This window comes from Protopterus annectens, chromosome 8.part0 (genome assembly GCF_019279795.1).
Source record: "Protopterus annectens isolate FY-2018-M chromosome 8.part0, PAN1.0, whole genome shotgun sequence".
Lineage (NCBI taxonomy): Eukaryota > Metazoa > Chordata > Ceratodontiformes > Protopteridae > Protopterus > Protopterus annectens.
In genome coordinates, this window is record NC_056741.1 from 1,226,176,082 (window position 1) to 1,226,200,964 (window position 24,883).

At 43.3% G+C, this 24,883-nt stretch overlaps 1 protein-coding gene across 2 annotated transcripts in view; it reads right to left on the minus strand.

Annotated features, from left to right (window-relative positions):
• Positions 1-24,883, minus strand: part of LOC122809322 (RNA-binding protein 10-like) — a 1,914,178-nt gene that overhangs the window by 139,916 nt on the left and 1,749,379 nt on the right. The window lies entirely within an intron of this gene.

Consider the following 24,883-nt stretch of genomic DNA (forward strand, 5'->3'; position numbering starts at 1 on the left):
AATTGGCTAGGCTTAAAATAACCCAAAAGAGCAGCTAACCTATGAACCTATAAACCTTCTGCACACCTCTCATCAGCAGAGCCTCTCTCCAGCAGAAGGAGCAAATATGGTGCAATTCTAGACAGAGGAAGCTTCTGTACTGGCGAATGGCTTTCAAATATAACAGCAGGGAACTACTTCCCTTCTTAACATAAACCAGAGAGAAAAGGCAAGATAGAACAAAATCATTCTCTATCATGGTTCCCATGCAGAAGAAAACCTGACAGTCAACATGCCATAGATCATCTGCCATTAACAGTTATCAAAAGTCATAACCAAACCTCCCCACATGCCTACCCTCGCCAAAAATTCTTTACTACTGGAAACATATCAAAGCAACAGGAAAAGCAAAGGGAAGCAGTTACTAGTTTGGACAGTTGCATTCTGCAAAAAAAAAAAAAATATGCACATACTGAAATTTTTCACTTTCCTTTAGTTGTTGCATAAAACTGTTATTTGGCATCTGAAACACATTAGCATATGAAACAGTACATACAACTCAAATTCTTAAAAAAATGAGCTTTTACTTTTGTAAAAAGTGAAGTCCAGCCCTTTGCACTTGTGGGTATGGTTTGTCCATCAAAATCTCATGTTTCTGTAAAATAATAATAATAAAGCCCCACTTTGGCCATCTAAAAAGGTGGCACCCTAAGGAGAACAGCTCTAGTGGGATTGGCTCCAGCACTAGATTGGACATTCAGGCTGTAGTGCTGGTGTGTGCATGTGATAGAGCCGACAAACATGAAGCTGCCTCACAGACCTCCTGAAATTAAAACTTACCTAAAGCTTGCAACAGAAGCTGTCCAGTCTCTGCTAGAGATGGGTCTGAAAAACTATCACGGATTTACTCGGTGTCTTGGCAAAGGAGCAGAGGTATTCAGTCTACCATAAAGCAATTGATGTCTAATGGTTCTAGCAAAGGTGCTGAGGAAGGTCTCTCCATTTTAGTCTCGGTAAGAAAACGAATCAGACTATGAACAGTCTGGCTAGCGAGACAGTGCTCAGCAAAAAAAATCAGTACTGGTGTGCAAAGAAATAGTAGTAGGAATGGTTAAGAAAGTTATTCATAACAATGAGAATGAAACATAGCTCAATGCAAGAAATCTGGACAAAGCATAATAAATGGAGGGACAAAGCCCAAAAATAGGGACAGGATTTTAAACACTGTTCTTATAAAATTAGAAAGTTGCTAGAACAGCAGCATGCTTTTTCTGAAGGATATGATGGCTGAAACTCAAATTATGTCACTCTTTAGTCACTTCAATCCTCAATGTTTTGCCAGAAAACCACACATTTTATGTGGAACAGACAAAAAAAAGAAGTGTAAATCTGGTTATTCTGAGAAAACCTGGACAGTTGAGAGGTATGGCAAGAAATGTTGATACCTTTTTCAGCTAGTACATGAAATGATGATATCTTTTTAAGTTAGTACCATCCAAGGAAGAACATTTGAACTTTAAAGATATAAAATCATTTAACCCTCTGCCTCGGGTTTGCTTGCATAATTGTCATCCATTTAATTTCCAAGCACTCACTATGGGTTGTGATGTCAGCTCCTCCTACACCCATTTTATATAAATTAAGGTCACAGGGTTTGAAACGCTAGTATTTAAGTAAGGTTTTATTTAACTGTTAATAGATCTAATGAAAGTGCTCATCGAATTTGTTTTCATTTGATCATATTAAAATGTATGCTCGTCTTTATTTGACACCAACTGCCTCGCTGTTTTTTTTTTCATTTACTCATTCACTTTTGTTTCTAATTCAACTGCCTTTTTGCTCTGAACTCTGTTTTATTTAGAGTAGATATGGTTGAAGATCCTGAAGCCAAGGGGGCTTCTTCAAGTGAAGTCTTACTAAGATGAACCAAATCTGTCTGGGCTAGAATGGAGCAATGAGGATCAGCTGTGATTTGCAAGTTGATACTTTCTGAAGAAACTTGGTTATCAGGGGCGAAGGTGTAGAATACACGGGGGGGGGGGTGCAGGAGGCTCACTGGCACACTAAAAGGTCAGTCCTCTGTTGACTACCTTGTGAGGGAGCTAGGGCAAACTATCTTCTACAATTGGTGTTGGAGGGAGAACAAGATGCAAAAAGACTGGCCCCACAGAAAACCTCTTGAGCAACTGACTGGTTGAGGGAACCACTTGTGAGGCAATAGGACAGACCTGATGCACTTGTCTGGTAGTCAGCTGGGAGTTGCCCAGAATATCCCTTGCTATTAGAAGGTGACCTGGATCCACGGCCGATGCACACACTCATGGCCTTTTGCAAAGTGGATAAGATTTGTTCCCCCCTTTTTGTTGATGTACTGATAAGACTATCTGGCTGTATAGTTATCACTTCCCAATGCAAGAAGTCTGAAATTCCTGCAGTGCTAAGAGGATCGCCCTCATCTCCAGGATGCTGATGTGAAATTTTACCTCTGATTGACCAAACAATTTGGACCATTCTCTCCTCGAAACTACCCCTTCCACACACCCTAGAGGAGAAGCGTCCATTATTACAACTACTGCTGCTAGGGAGGGTAACAAAACTGCTGCCTTCTAAGTATAGGAAAGATAATGACAGCCACAATTTATGAGAGTCCTATATGACTAAGTCAAATGAGCCATGGCTGAAGAAGTGTCCATTAGCTGTGACCTCTGAGTCGATAGCATTCACTAGAGGATCTTCATGTGATATCCTGCATAGTGGATCACTGCAATCAATACTGCCATAAGGTCCAGGACTCAAAACTAGTGACACAAAGATTAAGGACGGTGATAAAGGACCCATACTGAACACAGAAGATAACATAATCTTTCTGGAGGGAAACTGTACCCATGTGGCATCCTTTCAAAGTAATTTGTTGTGATGGTTGAAGCTGTGATTTAGATCAGTTATTGAGGTACATAAAGATAGGAAGAGCTGAAAAAAATGGGTCTCTAAGTACGGACACACTGGTTGTTGCAACTGTGAGCCAACTGTCCAGGAATGGGAAAACATGAATTCACTTCTAGTTTCATATTACTGCCATGCATTTGGTCAACACCCAAGGGGCTGTGGTGAGACTGGAAGGTTAGGCTCAGAATTAATGATGACTGGCCTCAACTCAAAAGTGCAGGAGGTAGCAGGAACATCCTGGACTCCTCTGCAACTTTTATATGGAAGTAGGTGTCCTTGAGAACTAGTCATTTAACTTCAGATGAGGAACAATTGCTAACACTGACCATTCTGAAAGAGGTCTTTTATACAAATAGGTTTAGGCCACCAAGATGCAGAACCGGATGGAAACTCCCCCAAGAGCAGCTTGCATTTGGTGTGGTGAAACATTTGGTAATGCTAGCTTCTGTGGAAATTGCCTTTGGAAAAATATTCTTTGGATAAAATTTCTTACATCTGTCCAGCGTGATAGCCATCCAAGTAGGAAAGGTGATGGAGAATTACTGCCCCCCAACCACCCCGACTGCTTCCAGAGAAGAGCAGTCAGGCAAACCTTCAGGGGGTGCTGGTCTGGCTTTCCTTAAAGCAGTTCCTGGAATCACTGATTTTGCAGATTTCTTTACCTCCTGGTCAGCATCTGTTAAAAAAAACTACGAAATCTATAAGCAGGTCTTGCAAGAGGGACAACCCAAACAGTGGAAGGGGAAGAGCAATACCCTTTGAAAAGCACTTCCTCATCTTGACAGGTTGAATCAGATGGCCATGATCTTCTCTGGTTCATTAATTCAAGGACTGTGCCAAACGTGATGCCCTCCGGGGGAAGTCACACACTTTCACTGGGGGGGTTCACACTCATTCAAGTCCATGCTGGAGATGATAGATTCCAAAAGAGAGTCTACAAGTTTCCTTTTAGACATTCTATTCCTGGGAATCTCTAGTCTGCAGAAGAGTCAGAGTGCACGGTCTACGAATCCTTGAAGGATACAGCTTTACTCTATTTCCTGGGAACCTTGATGAATGACAGGAAGAGCTGATGGATGGAAATTCAGAGATGGAGCCAGCACCAACAGAAGCCCTGCTGACAGCTCGGGCATGGAAGAAGCTATCATTTTTTCCACTGCTTCATTGGTGGAGCCAGAGTCCATCTGCACAAAAAGTTCACTCCTTGAAAGAGACTCCTCCCCAGCTGAAGAGGTGGGTAGAGCCACAGACTGAAATTCCAAGACTGAGGAACCAGATGGCCGTAAGAAAGATAGGTACCACTGTCTCAAAGGCCCAAATACTGACAATGGTTTCAAGTGAGTTCTTCCTGTTGATGGTGCCAAAGACAACACTGACGGGATTGGCATCGAGTGCACTAGATGTGATACTACTGATACCAAAGCAGAGAGAACAAATGATACTGAGGAGACAGGATATGGGTGAACACCAGCTCCAAAGCCACTGATGGAGAAACATACACTAGGAAAGGAAATAAGGATGGATGGTGGAGGCCATCTCAATCCGCCCTAGTAACAGAGGGAAATAGGATGATTCCTCGTTCCATCTGTGTCTTCAGAAAAGCCCTCATCTTCTGTTCCCAATTAGATTCTAAAGGAGCTCACTGAGTTAAAAGAAATATATAAGGGAGGCCAAGAAGGAACAAAACTAGACAACACATTCTCATATGAATGATTACACGCAGACAGAGGAAGAACTTGCCCCCAATAACAAAGCAGCCTGGTCTCCATTTTTAAGTTTCCTAGCTTCCTTAGCCCTATATTTATCCTTTTTATCAGGCTTTTCTGCTTGATGAGCAAGTAAAATACCTTTTGAACAAGTTTAGTTCTCTTTTTGGTCAATGAGCAAGGACCAAAGCTGTGGCAAATACAGCATTCAATACTGAAGTGCTCCAGACCTAAACAGACTTTGCACAATTATACGTCCTGAGGTGGGAGCTTATGCCTAGACTTAGTACACATTAAAAGTCTGTGCTTATCTTAGTAAAACTCCTGAACCACCACAGTAACACAGCAATAAAACCATCAGAATGGTAGCTCTAATGAAAGCCTTTCTAACAGAAGTTTTAGCAACACTTCTGAGGTACTTGGAAAAAAATGGGCACAAGGCAGCCAAATTGGTGCAGAGAAACAGACACATTAAAGCATAGCAATTCCTACTAAACTACCTACAACATACTAACATTTCAATATGAAAATGCTGGGAAGCAACTGTGCTAGAAAGTAATTTGAAAAGAAAATTTAATGAGCATTCAGCTGATGCCATGACTGAGATCCTTTTGCTATGGCAGCAAACAATACCTGAAAATGGAGTTGCACAGGAGACTGGAAAGTTTGCATGACATCTAGCCCAGAGTTCAGCATCATCCCTCTAGAGGCCTGGTGATGTGTACACTGGAGGGAAGTATGCTCACTGTATAAAGCTGGCATCTTCTAGGTACCACTTCAGAATTTTCTTGCCCAGGAAGCTGAGAGAATGTCCATCCTACCTGTCCCTGGGCAGATCTTGAGGGTTGTAACTAAACAGCAGCATGTGTGGATATGCTTTGGATCAGGGACTTGGAAAAACAGGGTTCCTCAAGTCTAGTTACACTGGTCCAGGCCTGAAACCCTAACAGGAAGTAAGAAAGAGTAAAGAATATCTTCATAGCAATAAAGTAGAACACCCCAACCCAGGATGACCAAGGAAAGTAATGATAAAACAGTGGGAGGGGAAAAGTACTGTAACAGTGACATACTCTTATCTATCGTTTTAAGTCTTTACACAACTGTACTATTGTCTTTGTAGAAATCACTGCTAAAGTATTACTGGAATGAATCAAAGCATGGCAGTTGGACAGACTAGCTGTGATAGGTTAGGTTGCAACAAGTCCTACAGAATGGCAGTGGCAAACCCAGGCTTTGCCCTGAAAGCAATGTCTAATATACAGTGTTTACAGAAGGTGTGATCTGAAGACATAATACGTGGCTTCTAGAATACACTGAGCACTCATCCACTATGTCAGTCTCAATGGCTACAATTCCCCTAGTTCTGCATGCTCTCAAAGTCCCTTACAACTGCTTCCTCATAGTAAGAGCAATGAAAAGTGATGCTACGGACCAGACACTTAAAAATAATTAACAATAACAGCTGATTAGATGTTCTTGGTTTTATCCAGATAACTACCCTCAGTTTTCTAGTAAACCTAAGGAGTGAAGAATTCCAAATTCTTGGAAAAATGGAGAGCGACAACAGGCAACTAAATAGCATGGCCAAGGGAAATACAGTTATTACTTTCAGTATAAAGGTGGACTGACTCAAAATGACCCTGCACCAACAAAAAAATCCATAAGAGAGGGCTTGCAGTTCTGAAATCCTTCTACCTGAGGTGATAAACAGCAAAGCAGTTTTTCAAGTTAAACATGTGGGGGAAGGGCATCATTTAATTACTGCAGAATCAAGGGCTCCGATGCCATATGGATAAGTACAATTTCCTTGTGGCAGGCTTCACAGCCATCTTAATCATACTCAGTATGCCATCACAGAACTGTTCCCTAAACTACAAGACATTTCAATCATCCATACAGTCAGCTGCAGTCTCTTTAGGTAGGAGTGAAAAACAGCCCTGTCAGTGATAAGGTCTACCAGCAGAAGCAGTGTTTGTGATTTCTCAGTAGGACTCAAAATGAAGACCAACAGGGTGGCATCCTTGGTCCCTCTTACTTTAAGGGGACTGGAGGGAACACACACATACACACAAAGAAATCAATTTGAAAGACAAGGCATCCACTACCAAAGCTTGTGTGTGGTACTCTGCAGTAGCCGTTTGCTGATCAAAGCAACTAACAGGTCTACCTCTGGGATACACAACCTTTAACAAATATAAATCAACATATTTACTTATTTGACATTTGTTAACCGGTTCGTCCAACTGAGCAAGGTGCCTATTTTCAGTGGAGACCCAAGGAGAAAAGTTCCAGTATAATACAATAAATTGTACACATAACAGAGCAGCTGACATGAAGTAAACAAAGCAAAATTACTACAATTATATGCAACGGTGTTACATACTGCAGAAGTGATGAAACATACATATTTATAGTCTGTAGTAGAAAAAGAGTCAGGTGTATTAAGGTTTTAGTTAACCCAGAGTGAAGCAGAGTCATAATAGTTAGAGGTGAGATAAATTTAAGAAATTGGGTTAAGGAAAAGGGGGGTTATGCAGGGTACTGGCAGGGGCAGGTCCAGGAGTCTAACAGTGTTTTTTTAGCTGTTTTTTGAATTGATTAATGTGACAGATGGTTCTGATATTAGAAGGGAGCTTATTCTAGGCTTGGGACACAGTATTTGTATAAGAGTTTACCAGTGTTTTTATTGGATTTGTAAATATCCAGATGTTGGTCAGAGCTTCGAAGTGAACAATTTGGGGTGTAGTAGGACATTACAGTAGTTAGTGAGGGGCAGGCAGTAGGGTAAGTTGAGTAAGGTGTATGTTATTTGTAGCTGTGTGAGGAAAAGTTGTTGGGGGAATTCTAACCGTTGTAGTTTTAGTGCAAGACAGTGGTGAGAGTTTGTAGGGTTGGTTTGTGGCAAATCTAGCAATTTTATGGATTAGAGGTGTGTTAGAACTGAAACAGCAAAGAGTAGGCAAGGTAGGAGGAATGCCTGAGCTACAGAGAGTTTAGAGTCAGATGTAAGGAATTTTTTTATTCCTATAGAGTAGCCTAATTTTTGATGCACTTTTGTGATACACTGTTGAATATGAATATACAGGTCGAATTTTAATTGATAGTCAAATATCCCTTTGCAGGGATCTAACTGATCAGTTTAATTGGTCCACCAGCAAGTTTGACTGGGTAAGATGCAAACTACATTTAGGGCCAACTGGGATTGAAAAAGTTACTTTCCAGCATTCACAGCTAGCCTGCGTAAGACAGAAGTATATACCCCCCTCCTTAGTGATGTACCACATTACAGTAGTGTTGTCCGTTGTTACTTCCAGGATCCCTCTTTTCAAGATGGGCTTCTGAAGATTATCACTTTCTTTACATTTGTATGTTTTTTTTCCATTTGTGTTGTCATCAAAACCTCTTGTGGCCTTCTGAATCTGCTTCTCACACAACGGCTAAAGTGTCTGTTTAAAGTCTAACTGTGGAGTTCCTGTAAGAACAGTACTCCTTAGTGTTGTTTGAGATGGCTGGAACATTACTGCATCTCCTTCCTACAGAAACGCACCATACAAATCATCTCCTACAGGAATGGACTGGGTCAGTTCATTTTTTTTTTTTTTTTTAATGGTGTAGTGGGCTGATCCTTAAAGAACCCACTTCAGCTATACTCCAAAAGAAGTAACAAAGGTAAGAAACAGAAAATGGCACTACAATTTTTTTTTTTACTAAATCGCAACATGATTTGTAGCAGTGAGAAAGTTACAGACTTTGTGCCAACTAAGAGAAAAAAAGAGGTGGCTTTACAATAAGTATTGTGCAAGACAGACAAGGGTCAAGTGTGACAAATGGTTAACTGAAGGTGTGAACTTGGTTCAATGTGCTGGTTACTCTGTGTGTGTGTGTGTGTGTGTGTGTGTGTGTGTGTGTGTGTGTGTGTGTGTGTGTGTGTGTGTGTGTGTATATATATGTATATATATATATATATATATATATATATTCAAAGGGGAGACTTTTCCTAGGTCAGATATTTTGCTAGTAGCCAAAGGTAGAGGTTAAGAATTTAATATAGAAGTACAGCTGTGTAGACTTGCCATAAATGTAAATGTTAGCATGTATTCACTGTTGCAGTCCGGACTGTTGGGATCTCCTGCCATGAAAGCCTTTGGCTGGCTCGACTACCAGAAAAATTTGTTTTCACCTCCAGGCTGGCGTATGACCTTACTAACATCGGTACACGCAGGTATAAAGGGAGCTAGGCTGCATCATCACTTTAGTATTTTCTTGACCTGCTTAGAAGGAGTCCCTAGGTGTACCCTAGAAGGACCAAGTTAGTGTGCATCCAAGGAGGCCCTAAGTGGACCCAAACGAGGGTTGGGAGGTGAAGGGTCCTTCGTTGATTCTAGTAGCCTACTAGTAGGCTGATGGGGGTAGGTGGGAGGGAAAGCATTGATGTAGTCCAGACTGTTAGGAAGATTCCCAAAGCTTTAGAGAGGGTGGAAGGAGATTAATAAGAGGAGAGGATTCCCCCTGCAGGTCTGTAGATGCAAAACCTGTTCTGGACTTGAAGGTTATCAAGTGGTAGTACCTAGTGAAGGTATGCAAAGACCACCAAATGGGTTGCCTCTAAGATGTCCTTAGTGAAAATACCTTTGAGGGATACTGTAAAAGTTGCTGTAGCCCTAGTAAAGTGCAACCTTATCAAACCTGGGGATTTTTGCCAAGATGGCTGTAACAAAGAGAGATGCAGTGGGAAATCCACTTGGAAGTAGTCAGTTTGGAAGCTGGTTTTCCTTCCGAGCCTGGGGCAAAAGTAATGAACAGCTGATGTGACAAGAGTTAAGTGAAATAGAAGAGTTCCCCAGTGGGATACTTATCTTTCAGACAACTTCTCACTGGTGCGGACCGATCCAACGCACTTGTATATGGCTTCAGGCTCTGGCAGCAAGAAAAGACTAAAGTGATAATGCAGGCTGGCTCCCTTGGTACTTCAGCGTACTGTTGGTAAGGGCATACACCAGCCTGGGATGTGAAACAGTTTTCGCTGGTAGTCGAAAGATGAAGCAAGTACAGTTGTGTATACTTACCATAAATGCAGATGTTCGAGTGTATTCACTGTTGCAGTCATTACATTTGGGGCTATCTGCTTGCAGTAGCCCTCAGTCGGCCTGATTAACAAAGTCTTAGGTCCTGCGTCGGTTGCTGTCCCTTCTTCCATGACGTCAGGTCGTCAGGGGTATAAAACATTCAGCCAACGCCATTACATCAGTTTTTCTTGCCCCAGATGTCAGGTGCCCCCCTAATGGGAAGAAATTAAATCTACAAATACAAGGATATACCGCCAACAAAAAAGCAAGTACACTAAAAAGCTTTTTGAGCATAGAAAGTGAGAGCAGAGGTATAGCCAAAAGAAGAAAGGGGGCTGGACGGAGGGTAACCAGGACTGCAACAGTGAATACCATTCGAACAAGAAGAAAGGGGGCTGGATGGAGGGTAACCAGGACTGCAACAGTGAATACCATTCGAACATCTACATTTACGGTAAGTGTACACAACTATACTATGTTCTTCGTGTTTCACTGTTGCAGTCATTACATTTGGGTAGATTCCCAAAGCTAAGGTTGGAAGGAGGAATTTAAATAGAATTAGGACCAGCTATAAGGCCCTGCAAGACTGCAGTGGCAAAACCAGCTCTGGATTTAGAGAACACTGGCAAATAATGCTTGGTGAAAGTAAGTACAGAACTACAGGTAGCAGCTTCTAGGATGTCCCTAGTAGGGACCCCTGAGAAAGGCTGTAGAGGTAGATGCAGCCCTGGTTGAATGTGGTCTGATGGCCTGTAGGATAGGTTTTCCATAGTGCTTATAGCAGAAATGAATGCAGTGGCCTATCCATTTTGTAATAGCTTTCCCTCTGTCCCTGCAGCAAATGCCACAAGCAGTTGTTCAGACTTCCTTTGAGGTTTAGTCCTGTCCAAGTAGAATATAAGCTGTCTGTGCACATCTAAAAGTGCAGTATCCGCTCCCTTTTGTTCCGTGGGTTAGGAAAGAAGGTAGGCAAATGAATGGACTGATTAAGAGCCACACTGGATACCACCTTGGGCATAGAGGGATTGGTTCTGAGGGACACCCTGTCCGCATAAATGATGAAAGGTTCCACTGCCATAAGGGCCTGTAATTCAGATACCCTTCTTGGAAAAGTGATTGCTAAAAGGAAAGCTGTTTTCCAGGAAATAAATTTTAAATTTGCAGTAGCAGCTGGCTCGAAAGGAGGAAGAGTGAGTTTCTCCAAAACAAAGTTAAGATCCCAGGCTGGAGTTTAAGCTCTCCTGGGTGGCCTTAAAATTTTGGCCCTTCTGAGGAACTGCTTGAGCAGTGGGTGAGAGAAGAGGGGAGGGCTCTGTGCTACAATGAGCTGAAATGGCTGAGGCATGAATTTTGATGGAGGAAAAGGACAAGCCCTTACGAAGCATCTCAGTCAAGTATTGTAGGATCTGAGGTAAACTGGGCACTGCTGCATTCATTTCCTGAGATTGGTTCCAGGCACAAAATCTTTTCCATTTTGCAGCATAAGATTTTCTAGTACTAGGCCTCCATGCCTCTAAAATGATATCCATTACTGATTTACTGAGGGATGGTAAAGGAGAGATTAGGTAAATTAGCCAGGCTGCTAGATTCAGGGTTTGCAGCTGAGGGTGCAGAATCTGGTTCTCCTTCTGAGACAACAGAGAAGGAGAGCCTGAGGCAGGTGTCATGGAGCCAAGCGTGACACACTGCGCAAGAGTGGGTACCAGTGTTGGCGAGGCCAGTCTGGTGCAATTAAAAACATCCTTGGCTTGTCCTGTTTGATCTTTAGTAGTACCTTGGAGAGCAGAGGCAGAGGAGGAAAGGCATAAACTGATAGGTTTTTTCAGCTGAAGGATAGAGTATCCACTTTCCAAGCTAGCTTGTGGGGGATCCTTGTGCAAAATTTGTCCAGTTGATGGTTCTGGGGGGAGGCAAACCAGTCTATATCTGGGCTCCCCCATTTGCTTGTCAACATGTTGAAAATCCTTGGTTCCAGTTTCCACTCGTGTGGGTCCATGAGGTTTCTGCTTAGTCCGTCTGTCAGTGTATTTAGTTTTCCTGGCAGGAATTGAGCTTGTAGATTAACTTTGTAGCTCAAGGCTGTGTTCCACAATGCCATGGCTAGTCTGCAGAGTGGGTAAGAATATGTACCCCCTGCTTGTTTATGTACCACATGACAGTGGTATTGTCCGTCTTTACAATTAGTTATCCTGGACGAATGTGGTCCTTGAAGGCTGTCAGAGCTTTCTGTACAACTAACATTTCCTTTTGATTTATGTGCAGGTGCATTTGACTTGGGTTCCATTTGCCCTGAATGCACTTCCCTGCCAGGTGAGCCCTCCCATGTATAGTCTGATGCGTCTGTTAAGATTTGGGCGGCAGGGGGGAATGTGAATGGTAGTCCCTTGTTTTGGTGGCAGGCCTCTGCCCACCAAAGGAACTCTAGGCATAGGCAAGGTATGACAGGAATCCTTGCTTCTAGATCCTGTGAATGTTGACACCATAGGCTTTTGAGATACCATTGTAGTTTCCTCACATGCAGCCTTGCATATGGAATTAGAAGAATGCAGGAGGCCATGAACCCCAAGGCTTGCAGTATTTGCCTTGCAGATAGCTGGGTGTTTATGGCCACTTGTTTGAAAGTAGGTTGTCAAAGGAATCCGTTTCTCTGGCGTGAGGAAAGAAATCTGGGAAGTTGGTATTCAAGCTTGCTCCCACGAATATAATTTGTTGACAGGGTACCAGGTGTGATTTCTTTTCGTTTATGGTGAACCCCAGACAAATCAGTACCCTTTGAACAAAGGCCAGATGATTCTAAAGAATGTCCTGGCTTTCTGCCTGAATTAGACAATCGTCCAGGTATGGGTATATTTGAATATTTATTTGCCTGCAAAATGCAATGACTGGAGCTAGGCACTTTGTGAATACCCTGGGTGCAGTAGATAAGCCAAAGGGCAGTGCAGAGAACTGATAGTGCATGTAGCCTGCTTTGAAGCGTAGGTATCTTCTGCAAGATTCCCTGATAGGGATGTGCAGGTATGCTTCTTTTAAGTCTAGTGTTGCCAACCATGCACCTTTGCCTAGCATAGGAAGCAGCTGGTGAAGAGTCAGCATCTTGAATTTTGGAATCACCAGAAAGGGGTTTACAGTAGAAAGGTCCAAGATAGGACGCCATGTACTGCCGTTTCTGGGTACCAGGAAAAGTCTCGAATAGAAATCTTGTCCCTTTTCCTCTTCTGGTACCAACTGAATAGCCCCTGTGTTTAAGAGAGAGAGTACTTGATTTTGGGCCTCTGCCCACTGATTTGGGGGTAGATCTGGCCACCTGCTTGGTGTTGGTAACATGTACAAGTGAAATCTGTATCCTTGGGACACTATATTTAAAACCCATTTGTCTTGGGTAATGAGTTCCCAGTCTTTGTCCTGCAGACCAATCTTTCCGCCTAAAAGAGCATTCAGTTGGGAAGTACTTGGAAGTTTTAAAAGCAAGTCATTGAGACAGTTTTCCATAGGGGGGAGTCTTACTACTCCCAGATTTGGGTGCGGAAACCCCCCACTGCTTAGTCTTGTGTGTCCCTTGGGACTGAAACCTGGTGTTTCTGCTGTTTCTGGGTTTGGCTTGAGAAGACCTGGAAGGGGCTGGAAAGGCCCAATTTTTAGAGGGCCAGTGCCTACTAAATCTAGAAGGCTGAACTTGTAAGAAATCTTCAACAGTTTGCATAGATTTAGCTTTACCTTCCATCTTAAGAACTTCCTCAAAATTGTTACCAAACAGGCGGCCCTGATTTAAGGAAGCATCCAACAATTTAGCTTTAACATGATCAGGCAAAGATTGCTCCTTAAGCCAAGCATGCCTTCTGAGCACAGACCCAGTAAAAGCAGCCCTGCAAGAGGCCTCTAATGAATCAAATCCACATTGCAAAGTAGGTTTTCGTTTTCCAACCTGTTCAGCAGAATGCATTAAATCCTGTAATTCTTTATTTTCAGCACAGTCAGGAATCAACATAATTTTCTGTTTAAGCAATCCAATAATATGCTGTTGATACTTTAACATATGAAACTGTCAGTTTAAAGCCCTAATGGCCAAGGTTGCAGAAGTGTAAACTGTCTTTCCCCATCTATCCAGCGCCCTGAAGTCTCTATCAGAGGGGGTAGGATTTTTAGCAGTAGAAGCCTTAATGCCCTTGGGTCCCTGTGAAATAGTCTCTGGATCCGCAGTAGGATTTTTAAAAAGGAACTTGTGTGAATCAGAAACCCTGTAGTATCTGTTAGGTTTTATGGGAGCAGGAGGCAAAGAATCAGGGGCCAAACTAGATTCTCAAAAGGCATCATCAACAATGTCTAGTACAGGAGGTATTAGCTAAAGGTCTATGCTGAGGCACCAAGGCTTTCAGTATTTGCCTTGCAGACAGCAGGGTTTTTGTGGCCATTAGTTTGAAGTAAGTTGTCAAATGAATTTGTTTCTCTGGCGTGAGGAAAGCCATCTGGGAAGTTGTATTCAAGGTTGCTCCCAGGAATACAATTTGCTGACAGGATACCAGATGTGATTTATTTTCGTTTATGGTGTACCCCAGACAAGTTAGCACCTTTTGTACAAATGCCAGACAATTCAAAAGTATGTCCTGGCTTTCTGCCTGAATTAGACAATCGTCCAGATATGGATACATTTGAATATTTTTTTTGTCTGCAAAATGCAATGAGTGGAGCTAGCCACTTTGTGAATACCCTGGGTGCAGTAGATAAGCCAAAGGGCAGTGCAGACAACTGATAGTGCAAGTAGCCTGCTTTGAAGCGTAGGTATCTTCTGCAAGATTTCCTGATTGGGATTATGCAGGTAGGCATCCTTTAAATCAGTGTTGCCAACCAGGCATCTTTGCCTAGTATAGGAAGCAACTGGTGAAGAGTTATCTTGAATTTTGGAATCACCAAAAAGGTGTTTAAGGTAGATAGGTCCAGGATAGGATGCGGGGGTTGTCTTTTCTGGGTACCAGAAAGAGTCTTGAGTAAAATCCTTGTCCCTTTTCATCTTCTGGTACAGTTTGAACAGCCTTTATGCTTAAGAGAGAGAGTACTTGCTTTTGAGCCTCTGCCCACTGATTTGGGGGTAGATCTGGCCAACTGTTTGGTGTTGGTAACGTATTGAATTGAAATCTGTATCCTTGGGAAACTATATTTAAAACCCATTTGTCCTGAGTAATGAGTTCCCAGTTTTTTGCCTGCAGAGCAATCTTTCCCCCTAAAGGAGCAGTCAGTTGAGAAGTGCTTGGAAGTTTTAAAGTTAAATCATTGAGACAGTTTACCATAGGGGGGAGTCTTACTACTTCCAGATTTGGAAGTGGAAGCCCCCCACTGTTTAGTCCTGTGCATTTCCTAGGACTGAAGCCTGGGTGTTCTGCTGGATCTGGGTTTGGACTGAAGGCTTGGAAGAGGCAGGAAAGGACCAATTCTTAGAGGGCTAATGCCTACTAAATCTTGGAGACTGTACTTGCAGGAAATCTTTAACAGTTTGCATAGATTTAGCTTTTTCCTCCATCTTTTTAAGAACAACTTCTGCTTTGTTGCCAAACAGGCTGTCCCGATTTAAGGGAGCACCCAGTAATTTAGCTTTAACATGATCTGGCAAGGATTAATCCTTCAGCCAAGCATGTCATCTAAGTACAGACCCAGTGACAGCAGCCCTGCAATATGCCTCTAGTGAATCAAAACCACACTGCAAAGTATGCTTTCCAACCTGTTCAGCAGAATGCATTAAATCCTGTAAATCCTTATTTTCAGCACAATCAGGAATCAGCATAATTTTCTGTTTAAGCAGTCCAATAATATGCTGCTGATACTTTAACATATGAAACTGGCAGTTTAAGGCCCTAATTGCCAAGGTTGCAGAAGTGTACACCTTCTTATCCCATCTATCCAGCACCCTGGATTCTCTGTCAGAGGGGGAAGGATTTTTGGCAGTAGTAGCCTTAATGTCCTTGGGTCCCTGTGAAATGGTATCAGGATCCGCAGTGGGATTTTTAAAAAGGAACCTGTGAGAGTCAGGAACCCTGTAATATCTATCAGGTTTTCTGGGAGCAGGAGGTAGAGAGTCAGGGGCCAAGCTAGATTCCAAAAAGGCATCATCCACAATGTCCAATACAGGAGGGATAGCTAAAGGCCTGTGCTGGGGCAGGAGTCAGAAATCCCCAAGACTCTTTTTAGAATCAGAGCAATCCTGGCTTTCCCAACGAAAATACTCCCTAAGAGTACGCAAGGTTTCAGCAAGAGAGAAATACTCTGGTTGGGGGGAGCAGAAGGAATAGAGTCATCTGCATCAGAATCCTCATAGGTAGAAAAGGGTAAATCCTGGTCATCAGAGGAAACAGAAATTTCAGAATCCTGGTCAGAAGTATCATATGCAAATTCAGTCCTAGGTCTCAGAGGGGGAAGGTTGGCTTCCCCTTTTTAAAGTAAAAAGGTCTTCAGCCATTCTTATAATTTGTTTTTTTAGACATAGAGGCCTGACCATATGGTCTGGGCGTCGGTTTTCTAGTCATGGTTCGAGATTTAGGCCTTGAAGAAGAAGATGGTGTCGGTTTAATATGCAAGTCAGTAGGCCTGAATATACCCTCAAAAGCCAGTGCCTGCACAACAGCTCTGGACCCATCCAAGGTAGAGACATCCGCAGGTTCCACGGTTGAAGCATCTCGTGGCATACCGGACTCCGAATGGGTCTCATTTGAGGCCTGCGAATCTGAAGTAGCGGGTTATCAGGGGCTGCAAAAGCACCTCACTGAGTACCGGCAAACTGGCGACTGGCTTAGGAGAAATGTTGTCGGCAGCTGTGGACCTAGGCGGCCTGTCTGTCTCTATCTTTGAGTTTTTTCGCAATGTCGGTAGTCGGATGGCTTACCGAAGACATATCTGAATAATTAAACCGAGCACCAAAATATTTAGAAGCGTACATATACAGACGACGAATAGTTCGTTGCTTAAATAAGGCAGAAAACCGACAGTGAGGTACATTGTGGTCAGGGTCTAGGTAAGAAATAGAGTGCGAATGGAAATCTTTATGAGGTATTTGCTTTCCACAAGAACTACAATTATTGACTTTTACTGACTTCGGTTTAGAGCAAGAAAGTTTCCCCAACGAGGTACTTAGCTTTAGTTTAAGACTTCCGTTCTGAAACTCGAAAACAAATATTTCAGAAGTCGGCCGAACGGCACTTGCAAACTGCTTCTGCTTCGGGCACCGCACGGCAAGAAAGACTGATGCAATGGCGTCAGCTGCATGCTTTATACCCCCTGACTACCTGACGTCATGGAAAATGGGACCACAACTGACGGAGGACCCAAGACTTTGATAATCAGGCCGACTGCGGGCTACTGCAAGCAGATAACCCAAATGTGATAACTGCAACAGTGAAACACGAAGAACATCTACATTAATTCTCATGTTTACTCTATGGCTGTACTTTCAAAATGGCAATACGTACAAGTGCCTGCTATTTATATACGCACATTCATCACTTGTTTTGCTTCTTAAAGATGCATCTCACACTGTGCTCTACATCCTCCCTCTTTATAGAATATGTGATGCACAGAATATCAATTAACATGCAAGTAATTCAAATAGCTTTTTTTCTCTCTCCATGCATTACACAAAACTACATTCATATATACAGTTATGTCCAATTCGCCCTGTATCTCATACCTGGTCTGGACGTGTGACCAAATCATGCAATATAAAACTGGGTTCAGGCTTAGCAACTGGAGACGTCACTTTTGAATGTTCAATCTTTGGAATATCGAGAACATTCTAGAATCAGATGGTACAACATGTTCTGGAACAATGTCGGTATTGCTACGAGATCTGCAGTCTACATGCTGAGATAATTCTGATACAGGGAGGAGATGCCTCTGATTCCTTCTGTACTCCTACCCTCGGACTCTAAAAGGTAGGATCTCGGCTCTGTACATATACCCGTTATCTCACCAATCTGGTCGAAACCATTCGCCGTTTGTACCCTTACTCTCTCTCTCTTTTCAACGGATGTACAGATCTGCTCAATTTGTCATAATTAGAATTCTGGATAGAACACTTCTTGAACAACTGGGCTCTGATGGTTTCATTGTTTTTAGCTTTAGGCCTCAAGAAACTAGAAATAGGCAATGTTGTTCTGGTTTACCTGGACAGAAGTCTATGAGCAGGCGAGCCAATTATATCGTCACGGGGTATGTTTCTCAGATTGAGTAGATTCAAAAAGACATCAGTATTGTCACGCTTTCACCTTTCAAGTAATTGCTTTGCACTCTGCACTGCAAATTCAGCTAGTCCATCTGACTGTACATGTTAGTAGCAGTCCAGAATATCCAGTAGTCCCATTTTCTTGCAGAGTACCATTGTCAGAAATAACTTTGTGTGAACTACCACGGACTAAGAAATGACGTTTCAGTTTGGTAATAACAGCAGTGGAAATTAGATTAGGTAGTATGTCAATCTGAAACCAGTTCCAATAAGAGTCTACCAATACTAAGTAATGCTGACTGTTCCACTCGAATATGTCAGTGTGGCAACTGTTGACCAAGGTAGTTCAGGAACTTGACATAGCTGATGTGGTTCGCTTGGCAAATAGTACTATTGCATACTGAACAAGAAGAAATGTACTTTATCAATGTCTTTCACTTGTGAAGGCCAAAATACAGGTTGTCATGCCCTTCTTTTGGTAGAGTCAGAACCTGGGTGACCACGATGCAAAATTTGGACATATTCATGTTGTAAGGAAGCAAAACAATAATGTTAAGACCTCTGAAAATAAAGCCATCTTCCATCAACATCTCATCTCTGTAAGAAAAACTGGTTTGCATTTCAGGCGGTACACTAGATTGTTTTGATGGCCAGTCAACATTAAATGCGGCGATTGAGCTTCTGCAAAACTGGATCAGTCTTTGTATGACATCTCAGCTCAAGTCTTGTGGTAGAAAAATTAAGCACTGCCATTACATCAAAGTCAGAATTCTCTGTACCAAGCTGTTCTGTTGTACTTCTGGGTGATCTGGATAAGGTACCAGCCAGATGAAGTTTGCCATTGTATAAACCATTTTGAAACTGTACTTTTGCAATTTTAGCATCATTCTTTGTAATCTTGCTGGAGTGGAACGCATAGGCTTCTTTAGAATAGTAACTACAGGTTGGTGATTGGTTTAAATTTGAATAGCTCGACCATAGATATAATCATGAAACTTTGAACATGCAAATACTATTGCCAAAAGTTCTTCCTTAATTTGAGCATACTGCATCTCAGTTTGAGTAAGTGTTCTAGATGCATAGGCTACTGGTCTGCCTTCCTGAAGAATAACTGCACCAAGACCAAATTTTGAAGCATCACAGGAAAGAGCAACATGTTTACTGACATCATAGTGTCTTAATGTAGGTGGAGTGGCAGTTTTCTGCTTGAGGTTTTCAAATACTTTCTGTTGCTGTTCCAGCCAAGATCATGTAACGTGTTTGCGCGTTAGCTCTCTTAAAGGTGCTGCCAACTCAGTGAAGTCTGGAATGAACTTGCCTAAATAGCTGACCATGCCAAAGAAACATTGTAAAGATGGAAGATTAGATGGTGCTGACATCTCAAGAATAGCTGCTTACGTAGACGGGTCTGGTTTTAAGCCAGTGGTGGTAAATAAATGACCTGCATACATAACTTTTGGTAGTCTGAATTTGCACTTCAGAAAAATGAGCTTCAAGTTCGCTTCTCGTGCTCTGTCTAGAACTCTCGAGATTTCTGTCATGCTCTGCTTCATCACTGCCTCCAACCAATAAATCACCTATTATGGCACAAGGATAACCTGAAAAAAATTGCTCCACTACACGCTGGAAGACTTCACTTACAGAATTTATTCAAATTACAACCCCAGGAATTTATATCTACCAAATGGGGTACTAAAAGTGCTCAGTAATGAGGGTCTGCAATCAAGCATCATTTGACAAAATGAACTTTTTGCATCCAAGACAGAAAACACAGTGGTATTCGGTATTAGGGCTGCAACCTCTTTGACTGTACACATTGGATGATGCAGTATCTAACGCTTTGCTCAAATCTCTTGGGTCAATACATAATCTGATTTCGTCTGAGCCTTTCTTGTGGAGTGCTACCATGGATGACACCCATTCAGTTGGTTCTGAACTGGACAAAATACACCTTGCTTTACCATTTTATCCAACTGAGCTTTGACTTATCTTGTATACCTACTGGAACTTTTCGCACTGGTCTAACTTCATGGAATACACAACTGGAAGTTTGTCCAACTTGTCATCGAAAACATTGGGATACTCTCAGAAAATGGCTTCAGAAAAACTGGACATGGACATGCACTTATATGATGAACTTTTTTGGTAAAAAAACAGATTCATCCTTAAACTGTCTCCAAGACCCAATAATGACTGCACAGGTCTTCGAACTACATAGAAAGTACAGTTGTGTAGACTTACCATAAATGTAGATGTTCAAGTGTATTCACTGTTGCAGTCATCACATTTGGTTTATCCCTGCCAAGGTAGCCCTCAGTCGGCCCGAATACCACAGGCTTAGTATTTCTGCGTCAGTTGCCATCGCTCCAGGACTGACTTTAGGTCATCAGTGGTATAAAATAAGGAAGCCGGCACCATTACATCAGTTTTTCTTGCTAGGTCATGGTGGAACACCACCAGTAGAAAGTAAATACCAAAAGTTCCTTGTAAGGAGAGAGGGAGAGATTGAGAGTGACACCAGGAGGATAGAGGGAGGGAAATCAGGGCTGCAACAGTGAATACACTTGAACATCTACATTTATGGTAAGTGTACACAACTGTACTATGTCCTTCGTGTTTCACTGTTGCAGTCATCACATTTGGGATGCTTCCCAAAGCTGAAGAAAAGGGTGGAGGGCAGTCAAGAAGACTTGCGGGCTGGCTAGGATGCCCTGCAGGACTGCAGTGGCAAAGCCTGCCCTGGATTTGGAGAAGATAGGCAGGTGGTAATTCTTGGTGAAGGTATGAACAGATGTCCAGGTTGCAGCCTCCAGGATGTCCCTGGTGGGGACCCATCTGAGGAAAGCTGCAGAGATGGAGGTGTCCTGACCCCCTTGGGGGAGGTTTCCCGTGTTGCTTGTAGCAGAAATGGATGCAGTGTGCTATCCCTTTGGAAACGGTTTGTTTGGATATGACCTTGCGCACTGCTCCTGCAGCAAAGCTGACTAACAATTGATCAGTCGTTCTAAATGATTTAGTCCTGTCTAGATGTACACAGACAGCTCAGATTCTACCTAGTGAGTGCAGCATCCTTTCCCCCTTGTTTTGTGGGTTAGGGAAGAAGGTGGGCAAATGAATGGATTTGATTGAGAGCCACACTAGACACCACTTTTGGCATGAAGGATGGGCTAGTCCTGAGGGAGACCCTGTCAGCATGGAAAATGATAAAGGGCTCTACAGCCATTAGTGCTTATAGGTCAGAAACTCTTCTTGCTGAAGTGATGGCCAGAAACAAGGCAGTCTTCCAAGAGAGAAACTTTAACTCTGCTGAAGCTGCTGGTTCAAAGGGAGGCAGGATGAGCTTTTCAAACACAAAGTTTAGGTCCCAAGCTGGGGTAGGTGCTCTCCTGGGGGGCCTCAAGTTGTTAGCCCCACTGAGGAACTGTGCAATGAGAGGGTATGAGAAAAGAGGTGGCTCTGTGCTGAAATAATCAGAGACAGCAGAGGCATGAATTTTAATAGAAGAAAAGGATAGACTCCTGTGTAGCAGGTCAGCAAGGTAATACAGGATGAGAGGTAGGGAGGGCTGTGCCATATCCCAGCTCCCTTAACCTGGATCCAGATGCAAAACCTTTTCCATTTGTCAGCATGAGACTTTCTTAGTGCTAGGGTGTCTGTCCAGACATATAACATCTAGAACTTGCTTGCTGAGACTGAGAACTTGTGCAGTGGTCAGGGAATAAGCCAGGCTGCCAGATTGAGGGTCTGCAGTTGGGGATGCATGAATTCTCCATCCCTCTGGGTGTAGAGTGTTGGGATCTGAGGGAGATGCCATGGTGGCAGAGGTAACAGGCTGCGCAGCAGTGGTTACCAGTGCTGGCACAGCCAGTCTGGGGTAATCAGGATTGTCCTCGGTTTTTCCTCCCTTACTTTGAGCAGTACCCTTGTAATGAGCGGTAGAGGGGGAAATGAATAGATCGAGAGGTTGACCCACTGGAAGGATAGAGCATCCACTTTCCAGGCCTTGCAGTGAGGCTCCCTGATGCAGAATTTGCTGAGCTAATGGCTGGAGTGGGAAAAAAAAGGTCGACCTTCAGGGTGCCCCATTTCTGAGTTACAAGGGTGAAGGTTGTTTGGTCTAGCTGCCACTTAAGTGGGTCCAGAAGATTTCTGCTTAAGTCGTCTGCCAGACAGTTGAGAGAGCCTGGAAGGAATTGTGCTAACAGGTGTAGTTGGCATGGCTGAGGCCATGTGCCAAAGGGTCATGGCGAGCCTGCACAGAGGGTACAGGTGAGTGCCTCCCTGCTTGCTGATGTACCACATCACAGTGGTAGTGTCTGTTTTGATCAACAGAGCCCCTGGGGAGAGAGCAGGAGTCTGAAAGCTGTCAGTGCGTGCTGGACAGCTAACATTTCTTTTTGGTTGATGTGCAGATTATTTGGTGGGGGCTCCATTGGCCATGTATGCACCTGCTGTCCAGGTATGCACCCCAGGCATAGTCTGATGCGTTTGTGGTGAGGGTCTGAGTGGCGTGCGGTTGTGAAAAGGGAAGTCCCTTGTTGTGGTTGCATGCTGCTGCCCACCAAACAAAATTGTTCCTTAAACAAGGTATCATTGGTATAAGAGTTTCCAGGTCTTGAGTGTGTTGACTCCAAAGGCTTTTTAGGTACCATGGTAGTTTCCTCATATGCAGTCTGGCATATGGAATGAGTAGAATGCAAGAAGCCATGAACCCCAGAGCTTGCAGGATTTTCCTTGCGGATAACTGGGGTCTGGTGGCTAGATCAGAGAAATAGGCTGTCAGGTAGGTTTGTTTTTCTGGTGTAAGGAATGCCATCTGGGATGCTGTGTCCAGGCGTGCTTTCAGGAATATAATTTTTTGGGGTGGGTACTAGTTTGGATTTCTTTTTAATGATAGTATACCCCAGGGAAGTCAGCAGGTCCTTTACAAAGGTCAGGTGCTTGAGCAGCATTTCCTGACTGCCTGAGTCAGGCAGTCATCTAAGTAAGGGTAAATTTGAATATTTGCCTGGAAAAAGCAATGGCGGGAGCCAAACACTTTGTGAAAACTCTGGAAGCAGTGGATAAGCCAAAGGAAAGTGCAGAGAACTGAAAGTGCAGAGATCCTGCCCTGAAACGTAGATATTTCCTGCATGATTCCCTGATTTGGATGTGTAGGTAGGCCTCTTAGGTCTACGGTGGTTAACCAACCATCCTTGGAAAGCATAGGTAGTAGTTGCTTGAGGGTGAGCATTTTGAATCACCACAAAGGTGTTTAGAAAGGATAGATAGAGGATGGGGCATCAGATACCCTCTTTTCTGGGTACCAGGAAGCGTCTGGAGTAGAATCCCTGGCCAATCTGTTCTGCTGGAACGTCTTCTATTGCCCTCACAGAGAGCAGTGAAAGGACTTGCTTTTTGGCCTCTGCCCAATGGTTTGGGGGAAGATCTGGGAACCCTTTCGGTGTTGGAAGAGTATGGGAATAAAATTTTGTATCCCTGGGACACTACAGTGAGGACCAGTAGTCGTTGGTAATGGTGGCCCAGGTGCTTGCATAAGGAGAGTTTTCCTCCTAGGGGCAAGAGTAGGTGGGCAGAGAGAGGGTGTGGAAGTGGAAAGTCATTGTGAGTTCTTACCACGATGGGGTGGCTTAGCACTCCTGGTTTTGAAGAGGAGGAACTCCATTGCTTACATCTCTGCCTTCCCTGGGGCTGCTGTCTGGGGGAGCCTGCTTCCCCTGGGTCTGGGCTGAGCGGACCTGGAAATGCCAGGAAAGGACTAGTGCTTGAAGGGGCAATGCCTACTGAACGTGGGTGGCTGGACATGCAGGAAGTCCTTAACAGTCTGCATAGATTTAGCTTTTTCTTCCATCTTTTTTAAGACCTCCTCTGCCTTGGTGCCAAATCAGTGGTCTTTGTGCAAGGGTACGTCCAATAATTTGGATTTGACATGGTCTGGCAAGGGATGTTCCTTTAGGCAAGCATGCCTTCTAAGGACAGAAAGTACAGTTGTGTACACTTACCATAAATGTAGATGTTCGAGTGTATTCACTGTTGCAGTTATTACATTTGGGGTAATCCTATTGGCAGGATGCCCTCAGCCGGCTGGAATTCCAAAGTCTTGGGTCCTGCGTTGGCTGCTGTCGCCCCTTCCCTGACGTCAGGTCATCAGGGGTATAAAAGAAGCAGCCAACGCCATTTTTTTCAGTTTTTCTTGCCCCAGATGTCAGGTGCCCCCAAAAAGGGTAGCCAAATTTTATATTATATATATATATATATATATATATATATATATATATATATATATATATATATATATATATATATATATATATATATTCAGACACCAATATAAATTTTACCTTCATCTATAAGCAAATACACCACATAGGTAGTATAAATCAGAGAAGGAAAGATAAGATCCAAAAGAAAAAAGGGGGGGGGGAAGGCGGGCGGGTAACCCGGACTGCAACAATGAATACACTCAAACGTCTACATTTATGGTAAGTGTACACAACTGTACTATGTTCTTCGTGTTTCACTGTTGCAGTCATTACATTTGGGTAGAGTCGCAAAGCTATGGTTGGGAGGCTGGAACTAGACAGCAGTAGGAGCAGCTATGAGGCCCTGCAGGACTGCAGTGGCAAAGCCTGCCCTGGATTTAGAGTAGAGTGGCAGATGATAATGCTTTTGAAGGTGTGCACTGAACTCCAAGTAGCCGCCTCTAAAATGTCTCTGGTTGGTACTCCCCTGAGAAAGGCTGCTGCGGTGGCTGCAGCTCTGGTGGAATGAGGCCTAATGCCCTTAGGCACTGGCTTGCCATGGTGTAAGTAGCAGAAACGAATACAGTGGCCTAACCACTTAGAAATAGTCTGCTTTGAGATGGGCTTTCCTTGTGATCTTGCAGCATATGCCACTAGTAATTGCTGTCTTCCTGAAAGCTTTGGTTCTGTCCAAGAAGAATCTAAGCTGTCTGTGTACGTCCAAAGAATGAATTCTTTCCC